Source organism: Lynx rufus, unplaced genomic scaffold, assembly GCF_022079265.1.
Source record: "Lynx rufus isolate CCGP_SWC_20201006 ecotype Redwood Valley unplaced genomic scaffold, mLynRuf1.p SCAF_13, whole genome shotgun sequence".
Taxonomy (NCBI): domain Eukaryota; kingdom Metazoa; phylum Chordata; class Mammalia; order Carnivora; family Felidae; genus Lynx; species Lynx rufus.
This window is the reverse complement of record NW_025814827.1, coordinates 19,420,241-19,441,380: the sequence shown is the minus strand read 5'-3', so window position 1 is coordinate 19,441,380 and position 21,140 is coordinate 19,420,241.

The following is a 21,140-nucleotide window of genomic DNA, read 5'->3' as shown; positions in this document are numbered from 1 at the left end:
AGCAGTACCATTGCCCAGGCCAGGGATCCAGAAGTACATCCTAATGAGGATTAAGGAAATAGCAGACAGGAAGGGGAGGTTAGGAAAGGTGTCCCTGGGCCAAGCATAGAGAACCAGAAGAGGGCATAGACCCGTAGAGGAAATGCCAAATGGGCATAGGATGGCACCAAAGATACACTATCCATTTCTCAGAGTTATTTCTTGTCTTCCACAGTATTCATTCTTAGTATGGAATTCTTACCTGGGCAATCTTTGTCTATAATTTTTTCTTCTCCTTGGTCTACTTCCTCATTTTCATAAATTGTCTCCCTAACACGTTTTCACCTCTATGTGTCAGTCTTTACCATGAAACTCACCCTTCTCCCCACCTCAACAATCTCTCCATGTAAAGTTAGACTTCTTGGGCCAAAGGTCAGTCACATTATATTTACATAAGCATAGGGGATATCAAGAACATCAGGAAACACAGTACAGATGTCTGAAACTACACTATGATAGGCCCGGCAGCTGTGGCCATTTGAACCCTCTCATGGGGAAGTAAGAAACCAAAATCCATAAACCAATCTTCAGGCAATAACATTGAGTTTGTCCACAAAGAATAGAGATCAGTGGAGTAAGACTCAGCATTAGTGAGCTTGGTACTGAATCTAATTATTTTCTGATATGAATTTGCTGTGGGAAATAGAACAACTGGTACTGACTTTTAAAGAGTTCTGAACCTATTTATTATTTGACCTCAATAAGACCATGAAGCTTATTGTTCTATGGTAAGACTTAGAATATGGTAGAGAAAGAATAAAGGTCAGGGGGAAAAAAACTGATCCTTCTGACTCTAAGGGATAGTGAGAAGAAGAGGACAGGCATAGTAGCCTCCAGAGTTCTTAGTTTTTTTCTCTCTTCTCGGGGCAAAGTTTTAAGGCAGGGGAACACCAACTAAACTGAGGAACAGACACTTTGGGGAAGCAAAGGAAGAGACTAGAGCCTTTGTTCCCCTGTGTCCTGGCTCTGAGAGGGGGTCTTGAGGCTTACCTTGGCATCAGTGAGGTGACTTCACAACAAGGCTTGTAGTGGACCCCTCAGACCTGGGTTCCAGATGGAGCCACTTGGAGCCTAAGGATACAAGGCGCAGGGTCTACATGAGTGAGAGTGAGGGGAGGTCAAGTCAGCCAAGGAACCTCTAGACTAGGAGTCAGAAAATTATTGCCTATGGGTCAAATCCAGCCCAGTCTCCCATTTTATAAATAAAATAAACACCCATTTGTTTACATGCTGTCTGTGGCTGCTTTTGAGCTGCAGAGTTGGACTGCAACAGAAACTATAGGGTCCCCAAAGCCTAAAATATTTACTACCTGGCCTTTTATCGAACAAGTTTGTCAACCCCTGCCCTAAGCCTTATGAAAGGCTTTTCAGGACAAACTATTCAGGACAAGCTGTAATAAAGCCAATAAGAGATGGTGCTTTGGAGCTCAGAGGAATCAGAGGCTACCAAGCAAATCCAAGGAGCTGGAGTCCCTTCTTTAGTCATGAGAACACACACCATAAGCCCCTTCTTCTATTCACTCAGAAGCTATCCTGGAGAGAAGCTGAAAAAGGGATGGAAGACTGAACTGAGAAATTCAAGAGGCTGAGGTTTTTACCTAGAGAGACTGAATATTATCTAAATGGATAGCTCTATTATTTCAGTAGGTTGGCCTGAATATAGTTTCTCCAACATGAAAGGGCTGAAATTCATGAGGAAGTCTGAATCAAGAAATTACATTTCCTCTCAACATCTCAAAATGTGAGCTCTACAACCCACCTACTGATTTATAGATTATGAGCCCTAATGAAAACCTTAAACCTCTTCTCTCATTGTGCAGAGAAGGAAAGACTGTCCCTGAAAGACCATGTTCCTCATATAGAGGATGAACTGACACTGGAATCCAAGTTCCCTGATTCAATGGTTCCAAATACCAAATTTTCAGAGGGATTATTAGTGCTACATGTTCATGGTCTTGGTAGGAAAAAGCACAGTCAAACATCAAAAAATGAAGGCAGTTTGATAAAGAAACTGTTTAGAAAGGTGTGACAAGGGTTTAGGTATGCCACAAGGGAGAGTCTGTGTGCCAGGGCCAGCAGTAGTGGGGAGCTCTTCCCATCCAAGGGTAGGACAAGGGAGGGGGTTACTCTGAGAGAGAGTAGCTTAGGAGACAAACACCAACAAGAGTGGAGGGATGCAGCTAGCTCAAAGTAACCCGTTGGGGAAAAATCTAGAGACGTAAGCTTCATGATTTCACTTTCTTTCTACTCTTTCCTCGTCCTGTTTTTCCATTAGCTGAATCCAGAGTACATAGAAGTCCAAAAAATTAACCTCTCAAGATAAAAAGAAGGGTCGATATAGTATCTAGAAGAGAAAATGGAAAAATTGGGTACCGTCAGATAAAATAGTCATATAAAACATCGTCTGGAAGCATTCATGGCTTGTGGTAGGTGCTCAAATATTTTTTGAATGAATGAATTGATGAATTAATTAATTTTACTGTTGATAAATCCATCCTCATGAACTCGTAAGTGATTCTTACCAAGCACAACATCCAGTCAACAGACCATCCATCCAAGCAGGAAAGTTCTAAAGAGAGACATCTCTTCCCCATAACAGAATATGGAGCTCCCATAGATGAGAGCTGGGGTCTCATCCGGAGGTTGAAGGCCTCTTCCATGCTCATTCAGGTTATTGCCAGGATTCACTTTCATGCAGCTGTAGGACTGAGGCCTCTATTTCTTGCAGGCTGTTGGACAAGGGTTTCCCTAAGTTCCTAGAGGCTGCCTTCAGGTATAGGTACATGACTCCCTCTGTAAGCCCCTTCACACCTCCAATCTCTCAGGTCCACCTACATAATCCCTTTAGATTGAGTAAAGTCAATTCACTTATTAGTAACGTGATAACTGGTATCTCATCATATTGGCAGGTCCTGCCTATACTCAGGGGGAGAGGATACACAAAGTGTATGCTCCAGGGTGGGAATCTTGGGGGCCATTGTAGAATACTGCCTTCCATGGTGGTGCAAGTTCTAGTGCTCTTCAAAGTTCATAGATTTTTTTTTCAAGTAAATAGTTTGTTTACATTTGTCATCCTGACTTGGAATCTTTAAACTCTAGAGTGTTTTTTGTTTTATTTTGTTTTAATTTGGGAATATTTCTAGGTCATTTATCTCTTCAGAGACACATGTTGAGGACACTGGGGTATTAGTAGCTATGCTTGCATTTTAGAGCCATTTCTGGTAAGGGAATTTGGTGGATCTGATATCATTCACAAAAGAAGAAAGAGGAAAAAGTGGTTTATTTAAATTGTGTAAATATGATCATTTGAAGCAGCAAGTACCTTATAAATTCTATTTCTACAAAATTTCACAAGCATGGTAGCTAGTGTCTACAATAATTTTTAGACAAAACCATACAAAATTAAACAAACTACAGGCCAGGGGCACCTGGGTGCCTCAGTCAGTTGAGCGTCTGACTCTTGATTTTGGCTCAGGTCATGATCTCATGGTTCGTGAGATCAAGCCCTGCATCGGGCTCTGTGCTGACAGCTCTTGAAATTCCGCCTCTCTCTCTCTCTCTCTCTCTCTCTCTCTCTCTCTCTCTCCCCATCCCTCCCCTGCTTGGACCCCACCCCCAAATAAACATTAAAAAAAAAAAAACCCAAGCTACAGACCATTTACAGCCAAATCAAAATAACATTAATAGATCAAATAATGTTTAATCTTAATGCCAAAAGTAAAAGTATTTTTTATGCTTTTATGCTTTCCAGAATGGTATCTGTGAGATAGAAGTAATACTTAAATACTTAATAGGAAAGTAAATACTTAATAGGAATTCAACTCCCACACTTGACCCTCTTTGCATCTTAACATGGGTCTTAACATGGGTCAACATGGGTCTTACACAAAGTAAGATCATATTTGGTTGTAGATTTTTTAGGACTGTAAGGAGGAAAATATCAGCTATATATTATCATCCATGAAATCTTTGGATTTTGTGAGAAAAGATCAGGAATTTCAATGTCTACTTAAGGTTTTGTTTCAGAGTCATTGCTGCCCTACTGAGGCCCAGGGAAGGAAGCAGAGGGGGCTGGGGAATGGTTTGGTAGTATCTTCACTGAAGCTGCCATTTTGGCATGGACCAATTTGTTACTGCAAAGGTTACATTTTGGGGAAAGTCCATTCATGAATGCAGTTTGAACAGGGTATCATGAGGTAAGTGAAGAAACTGCCCTGATTGTTTTATGGACTCCCTGCTCCTCCCACTTTCCTAGTCTCCCACTACCTCACTCCCTGCAATATCAAACATGGGATTGGCAGCAGAGAGAAGAAAGAGGAGAGCAGGGAAAAGGGAGAGAAGCATAGCAGAAAGTGTGGCAGAAATCACTCAGAAATGGTTTTTACCTCCTCATCAACAGCATAGAAAGAAAGTCTTCAAAGAGAGAACTAGAGTGTATTCCACCTGGTTCCACCTTTTCTCACATACTAAATTCAGTGATGTTTACCTGCTCAGTCAGAGAGTTACCACTATCACATATTGATACAATGGTACTATTGACCACTGGGCAAGCTAATGTATTTAGGGAGGAATATACCACACAAGTAGATGACTTTTAGGAAAGAGATTCAGGGAACTCTCCCTGTACAATTTAGACAAACAATAGTTTTCCTGGAGGCCCCACCAGTTTACTTTCTCTTGCATCTCATTAGGCAGAAATAGATCACATGGCCATCCCTAGCTGCCAAGAAAGTGATTTTTTAAAAAACTGACATATATGGAAGTCTTGAATCACTATATTGTATATCTGAAACTAATATGACACTGTATACTAGCTAACTTGAATTTAAACAAAAACTTAAAAAAATAAAATAAAAACTGGCATGTAGATGCTGCAATGAAAAGGGAGTTCTGTTAATATAAGACAGGAATCAGCAAACTTTTTCTGTAAAGCGCCATATTTTCATCTTTTGGGTCCAGAAAGTGTCTGTTGCAACTGCTCAGTTCTGTCCTTGCAGCATGAAAGCAGTCATTGGCAATACATGGTGAGACTGTGTTCCAAAAATTTTTTTATAAAAACAAGCAGCAAGCTGGATTTAGCCTAAGGACTGCAGTTTACCCACTGTCTTGACATAGGAGAAAGACAGTAGGAAGGAAATGAGCAGCGTGTCCCATCTCACCTGTTTGTTTTTAAAAATTACTCTCCAATCCCCTTTCCCACCCTGCATTCCGGTACTTGAACACAGCAAGAAAATAAGGATATCGAACACGACATTGCACATTTGGAAGGGGTTCGGCTTCTGGGTTGTCACAGGACTCGGTTTCTAATCCTCTCCTGACATAGGTGTCTGTGACTCCATGCAAAGTGGAGCCCAGCTACTCTGGTATCTTAGTCATATCGTTTATTCAAGTGCAGGAGCCCGACTGCACCAGAGTCTAGAAGTCACAAGCAAAAGTGAAGACGTGGCTGTCACAAGATGATGAATGGCTGCTCTCCGAAGTGTTGATTTGGATCCTAAATGACAAAACTGGACCGACCAAGAAAACTGGGTAATTTTCCCTGCTACAGAGCAGCCACCTGGCGGATATCACACTGCAACGACCAACCCTTGGCAGAGGTTGGAACAGCAGCTATAATTATAAAGAGCAGGGAGGAGACTCTAAAAAATCTCTTCTGAGTGGCAAAAATTCTGAAAATCAAGATAATTACAACACTAGCTCATCCTGATTTGCTTGGCTATTTATAGATGAGGAGAAGCTGATGCACTGAGAGCTTTTTCTTTTCTTTCTTTTTTTCTTTTCCATTTGCATTAAATCCTGTGTGGCTCCTCTCTGAAATGTGTGCATATGCTGAGTCCATGTGAGATGCCACCACTGGCACTTGTCATAAGAATTAAATCCCTCTCAAGCTTGTTTACAGCTCAGCACTTGTCGTAGTGCTCCCTTGAGCTTCATGGCTGGTTGGGTTCTTTTTCTCCCCAGCTCTGCGGAAGATTTAATTTCTTTTTTGTTTATGTGTGTACTTACCCTTGCAGGTGCAGGAAAAAAAAAATTGCTGTGCCCAGATGTTTTGGAGCTGCAGTAGCATACATACAACTCAGATTAAATAGAAAAATTGCATAAGATAAGGCAGGCACTTCAAGTACATTATTCTATAGGGTACTGAATAAACCCATCATGTTTTCTTGACAATAAGACTCTTGAATATAACTTTAGGAGCAGAGGAATATTTCAAGGCATCACCAGCTCAATTCATTTATAGATGACTTTACAGTGAGATTTGTCATTTTTGAGGGGGACCCACTGCATTTACCCCATTTTCAACTTAGCGAATATCTTCCCAGAACAGAACAGTCTGGGAATTGGGTGGGAACATCTCCTATCAAGCTGTCTCAGTTCATTACTGGATTAATTAGACCCCAGGGATCTGAGACCAGATTTCACCTTAGTTTTGAAACACAGCAAACATAAGCCAAGCACAAACAACCCTCTTGCTGCCCATTGAGCTCTGTACTAATATGCAAAAGCCCTGCCCAAGTTGCAGATGGATAATGCTTCTGTGGACCCTCAGTTTGGATTTTCCTTTACCCAAGGCAATGGGGTAACCTGTTTTGTACATAGCAACTGTCAAATAGCGAGAAGGAGTTTAGCTCAGGAGAGGAGATAATGCTCAATATTCTCCAGACCCCACTTCACCAGCCTCCAACAATTGTTTCCCACGACTGCATGGAGGTAGCTCATCACCTTCAGCAACTAGTCTTTTAAAATATTCCCTCACAGCCAAAGCCTAGCTCACAAGGCTTGTCACAAAGGCCTATACAATAGACCCACCTCTGCTTTGTGCCACACTCCCCTGCGGGGGGGGGGGGGGGTGGTGCTCCCTGGGAGCATGTTACTGTTTTTACCTTCCCTGAGATGTGGAAGAGTTCCCAGCTGACTTGCTTAAGATGTTGATTTAAAAGAAAACCTCTATCTGCCTTTGCTCATGAAGCTAAAGACCCTCACTAGAATTGGTAGGGGCTTTAGTTAGTGGAAAAGAGAGCTGTAGGCCTGTTTCCCTGTAGGGAAGAAAGAGGTAGTGTAAAAAAACGAAAAAAAGAGAAGCTCTCACATTTTAATCTGAGTTCCAGTGTTGGATCCCCAGTTGGCAAAATCTTTTATAGTCAGTTTTTGGCCCAGCATTTTGCATCTGCAAGATCAGAGCTTATTAGTATCATCTCTTACTTATGCCGCCCAACATTGCCACCAGAGACCGTAAAAGGCATAGGCTATACACACTGCAGGGCGAATGGCTCTTTCTTAACTACCACAATGCAGGGTTTTGCTTGCACTGAAAGACTTATATTCCCTTAGCCATACTGATAATATGAAACACTGTCTTCATCCCAGTATCTTCTAGAACTGCCCCTTGGAACAGAGGGACTGTATTAGAAATCAGTATTTCCTGTAACTGGCTGGTGTGAAAGACAGAATAGTGGGATGTGGGAAGCATCTGTGGTTTCATAGACTATGACAGTGATACTTTTGTTTGTAGGTCATTGATCAGTTCTAGAAACAAAGCCATCATATAATTTATAGACTCGTCTATTTGTGTTTTTTTCTCTTTAGTCTGTTCAAAGCATCCCATTAAACTCCAATTATTCTTATGGCAGGAAGCCTACGGACTCATCAAGAGATGGTGGGACTTTATGAATGAAATCTTTTGTGGTGGTGGTTTTGCTAGTGTAAATAATTTATTATGTCTCTAGCATGTAATGATTATAAATATTTTAAACATATGAAGCTTGTACATTGAGGCTCCAATCAAGCATAGCCACCCACCACCAGACCGTGGGTAATAGAACCACAACCACACGAGCCAATGAGATGAAAGTGGTTATATATGGCCAGGTCCTCAGTCTCAGTGAAGTATGAATCCAGGTGATGACTTCAGCAGCCCCAAAACATCTGCTCCCTACCTTCCCTAAAATCTTCACAAGCACATGCAGAAACACACATACATGTACTTGCCAGATCCAAAAATTAGCTAAGAGTCAAGTATATTATGCTGAGAAGTAGCACAAGGAAGTTACTTTCTAATGTGTTTATCAGGTTCATTTGAGCCTGGAGCAGAGCCATGAGGAAGGGAATCTCTCAATGGCAGTCTTTGTTAGATCACCAGAATAAAAGAAGCTAAAAAGAAGTCTAGAGGCAAAGGGTACTCTTGGGAAGGATGGAGGGGAAGAAGAAAAGGGGACAGAGGGACATTTCAAAGGCACTTTTCTTGCTTCAAAACTTTGTCTTAGAAATCACTGGGCTATTTATACAACAGACAGAAGCCAAGCGACAGTCAACTAGAGTCAACCCCATTGTCTCTCAACCCACAAGTTTAGAGGGACTAAAGATTTTATGCAATTAGTTGTTTACTCTTTTCTGTATAGCTGTCTCAATCTACCTTTCTAGCTCTTTTCCTGCCACTACCATCTTTACCTAAAGCTGGCCACCTTCCTTGAACATTTCCTGCAGCTCTGTGCCTTCATATCTTGGTTCAGGTTATTTGCTGTCTTTGGAAAGCTCTTTGAAAACCTTTCTCCTTTTGAAAACTCTTGCCCATTTTTTTTTTAGAACCTAGCTCAGAGGTATCAGATACTGTGACATCTTGCTTGGGCAGATCAGTCAGTTCCTCCACTGTGTTGTGAGTGTACATTTTACACATTTATTGCCTCCTACAGGATTGTTTGAGAGTTGCCATCCCATCAAGATTCAACTCCCAGAAATCAGTGATGGCATTGGATTTATCTACATGTCCTTAGTGCTTAGCCCACAGTAGGCACTCAATATATGTTTAATGAATGGATGGATGGATGGGGCATTGCAATTTTTAAGGGAAGAAAAAAAAGAGCATGAGGAATTAGCAGGTGAGAAAGTTCCAAAAGAGGTGTTAATCAAAACTCCAGCCACTTTCTCACAAAGGTTCATCTTTCACCTCCAAACATTTGACTCTCAATACTGCCATCATTTCCAAATTAGAGCTACAATCCAGGCAAGTATGAAGGCTTAGAAAAACCACAGGAAAAGTCGTGAGATCCTGCTCATTTGAAGATGGACTTAAACTTCAGTGAAGTACCAACCCTGCCTGCTTGTGTTATTTCTTTATACATTTAATAGAGCACTTACCTCTCAAAACCCAGCTGTGGCTTGATCTCACATTTTCTTCATACTTGCTTGAACACCTGTTAACCACAACACTGAGGCTGCCGGTCCTGGCTTCATCTTGCTCTCTGACTGTTACTACGACGTTGTAACCACAGTTCTGCAGCTGCTACGTTGGCAGCCATTACAGAGACTGGGGCTGGCCTCTGGCCGCTGGGGTGCTTTAACAGTCACACAGGTTCCTGGTGCAATAGATGTCTGTCTCTCTCTTCTGGCCCTCACAGCCCTTTGCTCATCCTGCTCTTGTAAAGCCCATCGCTTCTATGTAGTTAGCTTAAGTATGTCTATCACTCTCACTGGACTGCAAGTTCTGTGAGGGAAGGACCATGCCCTACTCATTATTGTTTCTCTCACACTTACCAGGGCCTGGGAATAGAAGGTAAGAGTGAAGAATGAATGAATGAATGAATGAATGAACGCATGCATGAAAGAATGTGTTCATTAAAATTCTTTGCTAGAGCCTTAATTAAGTCCCTCATCACTCCTATCAGTTATTATTTCCCCCAAAATTATACTCGTGATTTAGTGTAATTGATTGCTTTTTTTTTCTTTCACCCCAGAAACGGGTAATCTTTCTTGATTATCAACAGCTATGCTGTCATACAAAAATAGAAAAGAAAAATCTAGGCGTGGTATAAACCTGCTAACGGCTTCCTCTCTGAAAGCTATCTTTATACATCTTTAAATCCCATTTAGTAATATTTGATTTCCTCAAACCTCTCAAGCCAGTTGGACATGGTGTGCCCTGTTTATGTAGCTAAGTGTATCTAATTCCATTAGCACCAGAGCCACAGTGACACTGCATTTTAAAAATACTACTTGTGATTTTTTCATTTAAAGACTTGAATGTTTCTGCTTTTTGGGGTCTTAAGAAATAAATGTCTCTTTGGAATCTTTGGGAAATTAGCCAATGTATTGAAACTTTATCACACCTGTTAGTAATAAAGATACCAAACAGATGATTCCTCCCACTTGATGTATCTATCTTGTCTTACCTAAAGTTAATCACCATTTCCAAATCAGAGGACACTTATGGGTGTGGTTAAGTGGGAAACCAGGGCCTGGGCTCACAGCTGACTGAAGCTGACTGATCAGCTTGGCCACACATTTCTCTTTATGTCTGTAAACAGAGATAATAATATTGACTACACAAGGTTCTTGTGAAAATGAAAAGAAAACAGGGCATGCATAATGTTCTTAGCCCAATTGTGTGAAGCAGAATTTCCTCTATAATGTTAGTACCCTCCGCTTTCTGACATTCCATGTCCACCAGTGCTGCTTTCCCAACAGGGTGCACTGTGGTGCAATATAGAGACATAAACTTCCATAGCAGAGGGAAATGTGGGGGCTGGGGGTGCTTCACAGAGTTACACAGTAGAGGCAATGGTAAGAACAATTTCACAGTGTTTTGATATAAAGCATCCTGGGACTTTTTGTCTCTCTCCTAGTGACAGTGCTCTTTTCTTTTCTTTTCTTTTCTTTTTTTTTTTTTTCCCAGAAATTCCTCTTCTAGGCCTCAGCCTTTGGGATTACCGCATTTCCCACTTCACCCACGTTTGTTTTCTCCTGATCCTCCAAATCTCAGGAGCAAGGTCTTTGCTTCCCCACTGGCCATGCTGGAAATTACCTTTGTTCTCAATTTAGCCAGAGTCCTCCCTGGGCTCTCCTCACAGGAAAATGCTCTGACTTTCCTGGTCCGGACTCACTTCTCTGACCTGGGGCCTTCACAACCTGAGTGTCATTCCCATCAGTGCTGCCCAAGCAAACACTCCCATCTTCAATGTGAAGGCTTTTCTTGACAGGGCATTTCTTCAACTTCTCCTTGGGGTCATTTTGTTTCCTTCTTCCCTGGACCCTCAGTTATCCTAAAAATATATCTTAGTGGCTCACTGTCACTCCCATCCACCATCTTAATCTTCTCTGACTCACGTAGAAAATTCCTGTCCCTCACAGGGGTAACAGAGATGACCACAGTCAAGGCACGTTTACAGCTCCCCACTCTTGTTTCTGGAGGTTGTTGTTTTTCATCTTCCTTTACAAAAGTAAAACAAGTTCAGAGTACATCCTTATGTTTTGTTATATCTACTACTTCTACCTTCAAGTAATTAGTTTCCTTTCAATTAACAGTTTGGGAGAAATAAGATTTTTAAATATAAAATGCCAGTTTTTTTCTCTTTAAAAATTTTTTTATTGTTAAAAATGTAAATAAAGAGAAAATATAAGATGCTACATAATCCCCCAACCACCGACAACTATTTTGTTTTGTATGTCTTCCATGTACCCTATTTATCTATATCCACCCTACAAAATCTCCACAAAAATTTGTTGTTAAAAATCTGTGAGATACTGAAAATGTCCTGCCTTCTGTTCAACTAAGTTTCTTACATCATCACCTCTTGTCACCATGATTTCAAGAGATTTCTTTAAATAATGTGCTAATGTGCATATAGTAGTTTCTTAATAAATATAATCTCTTATTCATAAACTGGATTGGATTATATGACAATAAAATGGCTTTAACTGTGTTAAAAGTGCAACACCAATGCAGTAGGTTTGGAGAAATGTAAATTCTACTATTAAGAAGCATTTGACTCTCAGGTCTTGATCTCAGGGTTGTGAGTTCAAGCCCAGTATTGGGCTTCATGCTGGGTGCAGAGCCTACTAAAAAAAAAAAAAAGAAAAGAAAAAAAAAAGCACGTAACAAAGGTTTCACTCTTTCCACTTGTAGTGTTCGTTTTCAAAGCAATATATTTCTAAACTAAACTAGCTCATATTCATCAGTGATTATTGTAGCAGTAAATTGTGTTAGTTTAACTATTTCAAGCTTTAGCTTATGAATATACTTACCCTTTTTAAAAACTAAGAACAATAGCTTCCCCAGGGAAGTTTCTGTCTAGTATCCTTTATTGTCTCTTCAAGCTCTTATCCCTCTCTTGTGGTCCTTTCTTAGTACTGACAAATGCCAATAAAGATTGTCCACATGAGAGGTCTTCACCTCCTTACTAATCTCCCCTCAATGCTGGACACTCTGGGTTTCCTGCCACACTACTTTACTGACATTAGACTCCTGTGTTTGTTAGGACAGAGGTTTGGCTATTTTTAATCAAATTATTTGTTCTTTTTCTATTGAGTTGTATGAGTTCTTTGTATATTTTGAATATTAACCCCTTATCAGATATATCATTTGCAAATATTTTCTCCCATTCTGTAGGTTGCCTTTCCATCTTGTTGTTGGTTTCCTTTGCCATGCAGAAGCTTCTTAGTTGGATGTAGTCGCACTTGTCTATTTTTGCTTTTGTTGCTGTTGCTTTTGGTGACAAATCCAAAAAATCATGCAGAGACCAATGGCGAGGAGTTTAGTTTCTCTGTGTTTTTCTAGAAGTTTTATGGCTTCATATCTTACATTCAAGTCTTTAATCCATTTTGAGTTGAATCTTGTGTACATACCTATGTCCAGTTTTAGACACACGATTTGCAAATATTTTTCCCACTCTGTGGTTTGTTTTTTCATTTCTGAATGGTGTCTTTTGAAGAGAAAAAGACTTTAATTTTGGCAAAGGCCAATATACCATTTTTCAAGTGGATTATCCTTTTGTGTCATAACCCAGAATCACAAACATTTGCCTATGTTTTCTTCTAGGCATTTTATAGTTTTCAGTTTTACACTTATATCTATGATCCATTTTGAGTTAATTTTTTGTATGGTGTGAGATAAAAGTCTATATTTGTTTGTTTTAATGAGTATACAATTATACCCACTCCATTTTTTAAAAAAGAATATTCTGTTCCCGCTGAATTGTTTTGGAATCTTTGTCAAAAAGTGACAGACCATGGGTGTCTGGGTGGCTCAGTCAATTAAGTGTCTGACTCTTGATCTCAGCTCAGGTCATGATCACATGGTTCATGAGTGCCAGCCCCACATCGGGCTCTGCGCTTACAGCATGGAGCCTGCTTGGAATTCTCTCTCCTTCTCTCTGCCCCTACCCCACTTGTGCTCTCTCTCTCTTTCTCAAAATAAATAAATAAACTTTAAAAAAAAGTGATAGACTGTACATGTGTGCATTTATGTCTGGACCCGCTGCTTTTTCACATTAATTTTAATGCCTATACTACACTATATTAATTTCTGAAATTGTGTCATAAGTTTTGAGATCAAATAGTATAAACCCTCCAGTTTTGTTCTTCTTTTCAACATTTTTTCTTTGGCTGTTCTAGGTGCTTTTCATTTTTATATAAATTTTAGGATCGATTCTGGGAAGATGGCGGCGTAGGAGGACGCTGGGCTCACCGCGCGTCCTGCTGATCACTTAGATTCCACCTACACCTGCCTAAATAACCCAGAAAACCGCCAGAGGATTAGCAGAACAGAGTCACCGGACCCAAGTGCAGAGGAGAGGCCCACGGAAGAGGGTAGGAAGGGCGGCGAGGCGGTGCGCGCTCCACGGACTGGCGGGAGGGAGCCGGGGCGGAGGGGCGGCTCGCCGGCCAAGCAGAGCCCCCGAGTCCGGCTTGCAAAAGCGGAGGGGCCTGACGGACTGTGTTCCCACAGCAAGCGCGACTTAGCGTCTGGGAGGTCATAAGTTAACAGCTCTGCTCGGAAAGCGGGAAGGCTGGAGGACAAAGGGAGGGTGAGCTGCGGAGCCCCCGGACGACAGAGCTCAGTTTGGCGGGGAACAAAGGCGCTTGCCAGCGCCATCTCCCCCGCCCATCCCCCAGCCAAAATCCCAAAGGGAACCGGTTCCTGCCAGGGAACTTGCTCGCTCCGCGCGAACACCCAACTCTGTGCTTCTGCGGAGCCAAACCTCCGGCAGCGGATCTGACTCCCTCCGGCTGCCACAGGGCCCCTCCTGAAGTGGATCACCTAAGGAGAAGCGAGCTAAGCCTGCCCCCCCTGCCGCCGCGCACCTTGCCTTCCCACCCCAGCTAATACGCCAGATCCCCAGCATCACAAGCCTGGCAGTGTGCAAGTAGCCCAGACGGGCCACGCCACCCCACAGTGAATCCCGCCCCTAGGAGAGGGGAAGAGAAGGCACACACCAGTCTGACTGTGGCCCCAGCGGTGGGCTGGGGGCAGACATCAGGTCGGACTGCGGCCCCGCCCACCAACTCCAGTTATACACCACAGCACAGGGGAAGTGCCCTGCAGGCCCTCACCACACCAGGGACTATCCAAAATGACCAAGCGGAAGAATTCCCCTCAGAAGAATCTCCAGGAAATAACAACAGCTAATGAGCTGATCAAAAAGGATTTAAATAATATAACAGAAAGTGAATTTAGAATAATAGTCATAAAATTAATCGCTGGGCTGGAAAACAGCATACAGGACAGCAGAGAATCTCTTGCTACAGACATCAGGGGACTAAGGAACAGTCACGAGGAGCTGAAAAACGCTTTAAAGGAAATGGAAAACAAAATGCAAACCACCACGGCTCGGATGGAAGAGGCAGAGGAGAGAATAGGTGAACTAGAAGATAAAGTTATGGAAAAAGAGGAAGCTGAGAAAAAGAGAGATAAAAAAATCCAGGAGTATGAGGGGAAAATTAGAGAACTAAGTGATACACTAAAAAGAAATAATATACGCATAATTGGTATCCCAGAGGAGGAAGAGAGAGGGAAAGGTGCTGAAGGGGTACTTGAAGAAATAATAGCTGAGAACTTCCCTGAACTGGGGAAGGAAAAAGGCATTGAAATCCAAGAGGCACAGAGAACTCCCTTCAGACGTAACTTGAATCGATCTTCTGCACGACATATCATAGTGAAACTGGCAAAATACAAGGATAAAGAGAAAATTCTGAAAGCAGCAAGGGGTAAACGTGCCCTCACATATAAAGGGAGACCTATAAGACTCGTGACTGATCTCTCTTTTGAAACTTGGCAGGCCAGAAAGAATTGGCACGAGATTTTCAGGGTGCTAGACAGCAAAAATATGCAGCCAAGAATCCTTTATCCAGCAAGTCTGTCATTTAGAATAGAAGGAGAGATAAAGGTCTTCCCAAACAAACAAAAACTGAAGGAATTTGTCACCACTAAACCAGCCCTACAAGAGATCCTAAGGGGGACCCTGTGAGACAAAGTACCAGAGACATCACTACAAGCATAAAACATACAGACATCACAATGACTCTAAACCCGTATCTTTCTATAATAACACTGAATGTAAATGGATTAAATGCGCCAACCAAAAGACATAGGGTATCAGAATGGATAAAAAAACAAGACCCATCTATTTGCTGTCTACAAGAGACTCATTTTAGACCTGAGGACACCTTTAGATTGAGAGTGAGGGGATGGAGAACTATTTATCATGCTACTGGAAGCCAGAAGAAAGCTGGAGTAGCCATACTTATATCAGACAAACTAGACTTTAAATTAAAGGCTGTAACAAGAGATGAAGAAGGACATTATATAATAGTTACAGGGTCTATCCATCAGGAAGAGCTAACAATTATAAATGTCTATGCGCCGAATACCGGAGCCCCCAAATATATAAAACAATTACTCATAAACAGAAGCAACCTTATTGATAAGAATGTGGTAATTGCTGGGGACTTTAACACCCCACTTACAGAAATGGATAGATCATCTAGACACACGGTCAATAAAGAAACAAGGGCCCTGAATGAGACACTGGATCAGATGGACTTGACAGATATATTTAGAACTCTGCATCCCAAAGCAACAGAATATACTTTCTTCTCGAGTGCACATGGAACATTCTCCAAGATAGATCATATACTGGGTCACAAAACAGCCCTTCATATGTTTACAAGAATTGAAATTATACCATGCATACTTTCAGACCACAATGCTATGAAGCTTGAAATCAACCACAGGAAAAAGTCTGGAAAACCTCCAAAAGCATGGAGGTTAAAGAACACCCTACTAACGAATGAGTGGGTCAACCAGGCAATTAGAGAAGAAATCAAAAAATATATGGAAACAAACGAAAATGAAAATACAACAATCCAAACGCTTTGGGACGCAGCGAAGGCAGTCCTGAGAGGAAAATACATTGCAATCCAGGCCTATCTCAAGAAACAAGAAAAATCCCAAATACAAAATCTAACAGCACACCTAAAGGAAATAGAAGCAGAACAGCAAAGGCAGCCTAAACCCAGCAGAAGAAGAGAAATAATAAAGATCAGAGCAGAAATAAACAATATAGAATCTAAAAAAACTGTAGAGCAGATCAACGAAACCAAGAGTTGGTTTTTTGAAAAAATAAACAAAATTGACAAACCTCTAGCCAGGCTTCTCAAAAAGAAAAGGGAGATGACCCAAATAGATAAAATCATGAATGAAAATGGAATTATTACAACCAATCCCTCAGAGATACAAACAATTATCAGGGAATACTATGAAAAATTATATGCCAACAAATTGGACAACCTGGAAGAAATGGACAAATTCCTAAACACCCACACTCTTCCAAAACTCAATCAGGAGGAAATAGAAAGCTTGAACAGACCCATAACCAGCGAAGAAATTGAATCGGTTATCAAAAATCTCCCAACAAATAAGAGTCCAGGACCAGATGGCTTCCCAGGGGAGTTCTACCAGACGTTTAAAGCAGAGATAATACCTATCCTTCTCAAGCTATTCCAAGAAATAGAAAGGGAAGGAAAACTTCCAGACTCATTCTATGAAGCCAGTATTACTTTGATTCCTAAACCAGACAGAGACCCAGTAAAAAAAGAGAACTACAGGCCAATATCCCTGATGAATATGGATGCCAAAATTCTCAATAAGATACTAGCAAATCGAATTCAACAGCATATAAAAAGAATTATTCACCATGATCAAGTGGGATTCATTCCTGGGATGCAGGGCTGGTTCAACATTCGCAAATCAATCAACGTGATACATCACATTAACAAAAAAAAAGAGAAGAACCATATGATCCTGTCAATCGATGCAGAAAAGGCCTTTGACAAAATCCAGCACCCTTTCTTAATAAAAACCCTGGAGAAAGTCGGGATAGAAGGAACATACTTAAAGATCATAAAAGCCATTTATGAAAAGCCCACAGCTAACATCATCCTCAACGGGGAAAAACTGAGAGCTTTTTCCCTGAGATCAGGAACACGACAGGGATGCCCACTCTCACCGTTGTTGTTTAACATAGTGCTGGAAGTTCTAGCATCAGCAATCAGACAACAAAAGGAAATCAAAGGCATCAAAATTGGCAAAGATGAAGTCAAGCTTTTGCTTTTTGCAGATGACATGATATTATACATGGAAAATCCGATAGACTCCACCAAAAGTGTGCTAGAACTGATACATGAATTCAGCAAAGTCGCAGGATACAAAATCAATGTACAGAAATCAGTTGCATTCTCATACACTAACAATGAAGCAACAGAAAGACAAATAAAGAAACTGATCCCATTCACAATTGCGCCAAGAAGCATAAAATACCTAGGAATAAATCTAACCAAAGATGTAAAGGATCTGTATGCTGAAAACTATAGAAAGCTTATGAAGGTAATTGAAGAAGATTTAAAGAAATGGAAAGACATTCCCTGCTCATGGATTGGAAAAATAAATATTGTCAAAATGTCAATACTACCCAAAGCTATCTACCCATTCAATGCAATCCCAATCAAAATTGCACCAGCATTCTTCTCGAAACTAGAACAAGCAATCCTAAAATTCATATGGAACCACAAAAGGCCCCGAATAGCCAAAGGAATTTTGAAGAAGAAGACCAAAGCAGGAGGCATCACAATCCCAGACTTCAGCCTCTACTACAAAGCTGTCATCATCAAGACAGCATGGTATTGGCACAAAAACAGACACACAGACCAATGGAATAGAATAGAAACCCCAGAACTAGACCCACAAACATATGGCCAACTCATCTTTGACAAAGCAGGAAAGAACATCCAATGGAAAAAAGACAGTCTCTTTAACAAATGGTGCTGGGAGAACTGGACAGCAACATGCAGAAGGTTGAAACTAGACCACTTTCTCACACCATTTACAAAAATAAACTCAAAATGGATAAAGGACCTAAATGTGAGACAGGAAACCATCAGAACCTTAGAGGAGAAAGCAGGAAAAGACCTCTCTGACCTCAGCCGTAGCAATCTCTTACTCGACACATCCCCAAAGGCAAGGGAATTAAAAGCAAAAGTGAATTACTGGGACCTTATGAAGATAAAAAGCTTCTGCACAGCAAAGGAAACAACCAACAAAACTAAAAGGCAACCAACGGAATGGGAAAAGATATTTGCAAATGACATATCGGACAAAGGGCTAGTATCTAAAATCTATAACGAGCTCACCAAACTCCACACCCGAAAAACAAATAACCCAGTGAAGAAATGGGCAGAAAACATGAATAGACACTTCTCTAAAGAAGACATCCAGATGGCCAACAGGCACATGAAAAGATGTTCAGCGTCGCTCCTTATCAGGGAAATACAAATCAAAACCACACTCAGGTATCACCTCACGCCAGTCAGAGTGGCTAAAATGAACAAATCAGGAGACTATAGATGCTGGAGAGGATGTGGAGAAACGGGAACCCTCTTGCACTGTTGGTGGGAATGCAAATTGGTGCAGCCGCTCTGGAAAGCAGTGTGGAGGTTCCTCAGAAAATGAAAAATAGACCTACCCTATGACCCAGCAATAGCACTGCTAGGAATCTACCCAAGGGATACAGGAGTACTGATGCATAGGGGCACTTGTACCCCAATGTTCATAGCAGCACTCTCAACAATAGCCAAATTATGGAAAGAGCCTAAATGTCCATCAACTGATGAATGGATAAAGAAATTGTGGTTTATATACACAATGGAATACTACGTGGCAATGAGAAAAAATGAAATATGGCCTTTTGTAGCAACGTGGATGGAACTGGAGAGTGTGATGCTAAGTGAAATAAGCCATACAGAGAAAGACAGATACCATATGGTTTCACTCTTATGTGGATCCTGAGAAACTTAACAGGAACCCATGGGGGAGGGGAAGGAAAAAAAAAAAAAAAGGACGTTAGAGTGGGAGAGAGCCAAAGCATAAGAGAATGTTAAAAACTGAGAACAAACTGAGGGTTGATGGGGGGTGGGAGGGAGGGGCGGGTGGGTGATGGGTATTGAGGAGGGCACCTTTTGGGATGAGCACTGGGTGTTGTATGGAAACCAATTTGTCAATAAACTTCATATAAAAAAAAATTTTTAGGATCAATTTGTCAATTCCTATGACAACCTATGGAAATTTTTATAGGACTTTTATCCACTCTGTTGTTTTATTTGAGGAATATTGTCATCTTAGCAATGTTAACTCTTCCAATTCATGAACAATTCATGAACATAACACTTATATATGCTGTTCATTTCTTTCAACAATGTTTTATAGTTTTCAGTGTACAGGTCTTGCTCTTCTAAGGACTTTATTCCTAAGAATTTTATTCTTTTGTATGCTGTGGTAAATAGAAATGTTTTCTTAATTTCATTATTGGATTGCTTTACTGATCCAGCATCATATGGCCTCACTGCTCAGTTCAAGTATTTTGTTTTGCTTTGTTTTGTTTTTACTAGATTCCCTACAGTTCTTGCAGAGTGGTAAGGCAGGAGACTCAGGGTTCTCCCTGATGGAAAAGTCCCTCCCTATTCCAATGCGCACCTCAACAGCTCTAGTTTTATCTTTTGATATGTTGTGGTTCGGCTGTAAAATACCATTCGAATACAAATCATCTATTTTACTCTCATTGTGCAGATGAGGAAACTAACTGATCTCAGGATCACTGAGTAAATTTGACATGCAGTTTACAATGAAATAAAATGGGGCACCTGGGTGGCTCAATCAGTTGAGCATACAACTCTTGATCTCAGCTGAGGTCATGATCTCATGGTTGTGAGATCAGGCCCCCCGTTGGGCTCTGTGCTGGGTGTGGAACCTGTTTAAGATTCTCTCCCTCTCCCTCTGGCCACCCCCCCTCCCCTGTTCATGCTCTCTGTCTCTCAAAAGTAAATAAATAAATACATACATACAAATAAATAAATAAATAAAATGAAATATTACAAAGGAAAAATAAAGTATGACATGGAAATACAAAAGAAGTAAGTGAATCAGTAAAATTGCAGTTAGTCTTGTTCCTAATGAAAGATTTTATTTTCTCATTATAAATATTAATTCATGGTGGATACAACTCTTCAGCTTTATGTAAATTTCATAGAAAAAAATGTAGATTTGTCATTTTTCTTATCTCAAATTGAAGCTGCATTTGAAAAGGTTAAAAGGATGCATAATTACACCGTTATTAAATGTCATATGGACTGATATTGTGCAGGTTAGGCCAAGTGTCTCTGTAACTCGAGTGTTAATTATTTGCAAACCTGCATATGGGAGGCCCCTAAGGATATTATTACTGAAGTACTGGCCTTCTCCTGACTTCACTGCTGTTAGTGTCAGCAAAGCCAGTGAATCTGTCATGTCTTTCCTGTTTATTCATAGAGGGTGTAGTGGTATTAGCAATATTCTTGCTTTTCGTGTATAATTGTTTCTGCTTTTGAATTTATATCTCATGTAACATTTTAATAATCCTATTCGTATGCAAAGCTCACTTAAAATGTAGAATATACAACTTGTTATTAACTCTTTTTGACAGAGAGAAGTTCGTGAGAACTGCATACTAACAAGCAGAGAAAGAAAGCCACCAGGACTTTCAATTATTAATAGAAGTAGGAGTTATGCCCAGAGACTTTTTGACACAAATACAGGTAGTGAACGGTCTTATTTTAAAATGGCAGGGGACTCTGACAGCAAAATACTCTGAAAATCCCAAGCCAAATGATGGAAACAAGAGAATAATATATACACCTTTTTTTAATATTTGGTGAAGTCTGCACTTAACTTTGGTAGAAAAACTTATCAAAATTGTTACACAGTAATTAGAAGCCATTGAGTTTTGTTATTTACTTAACTG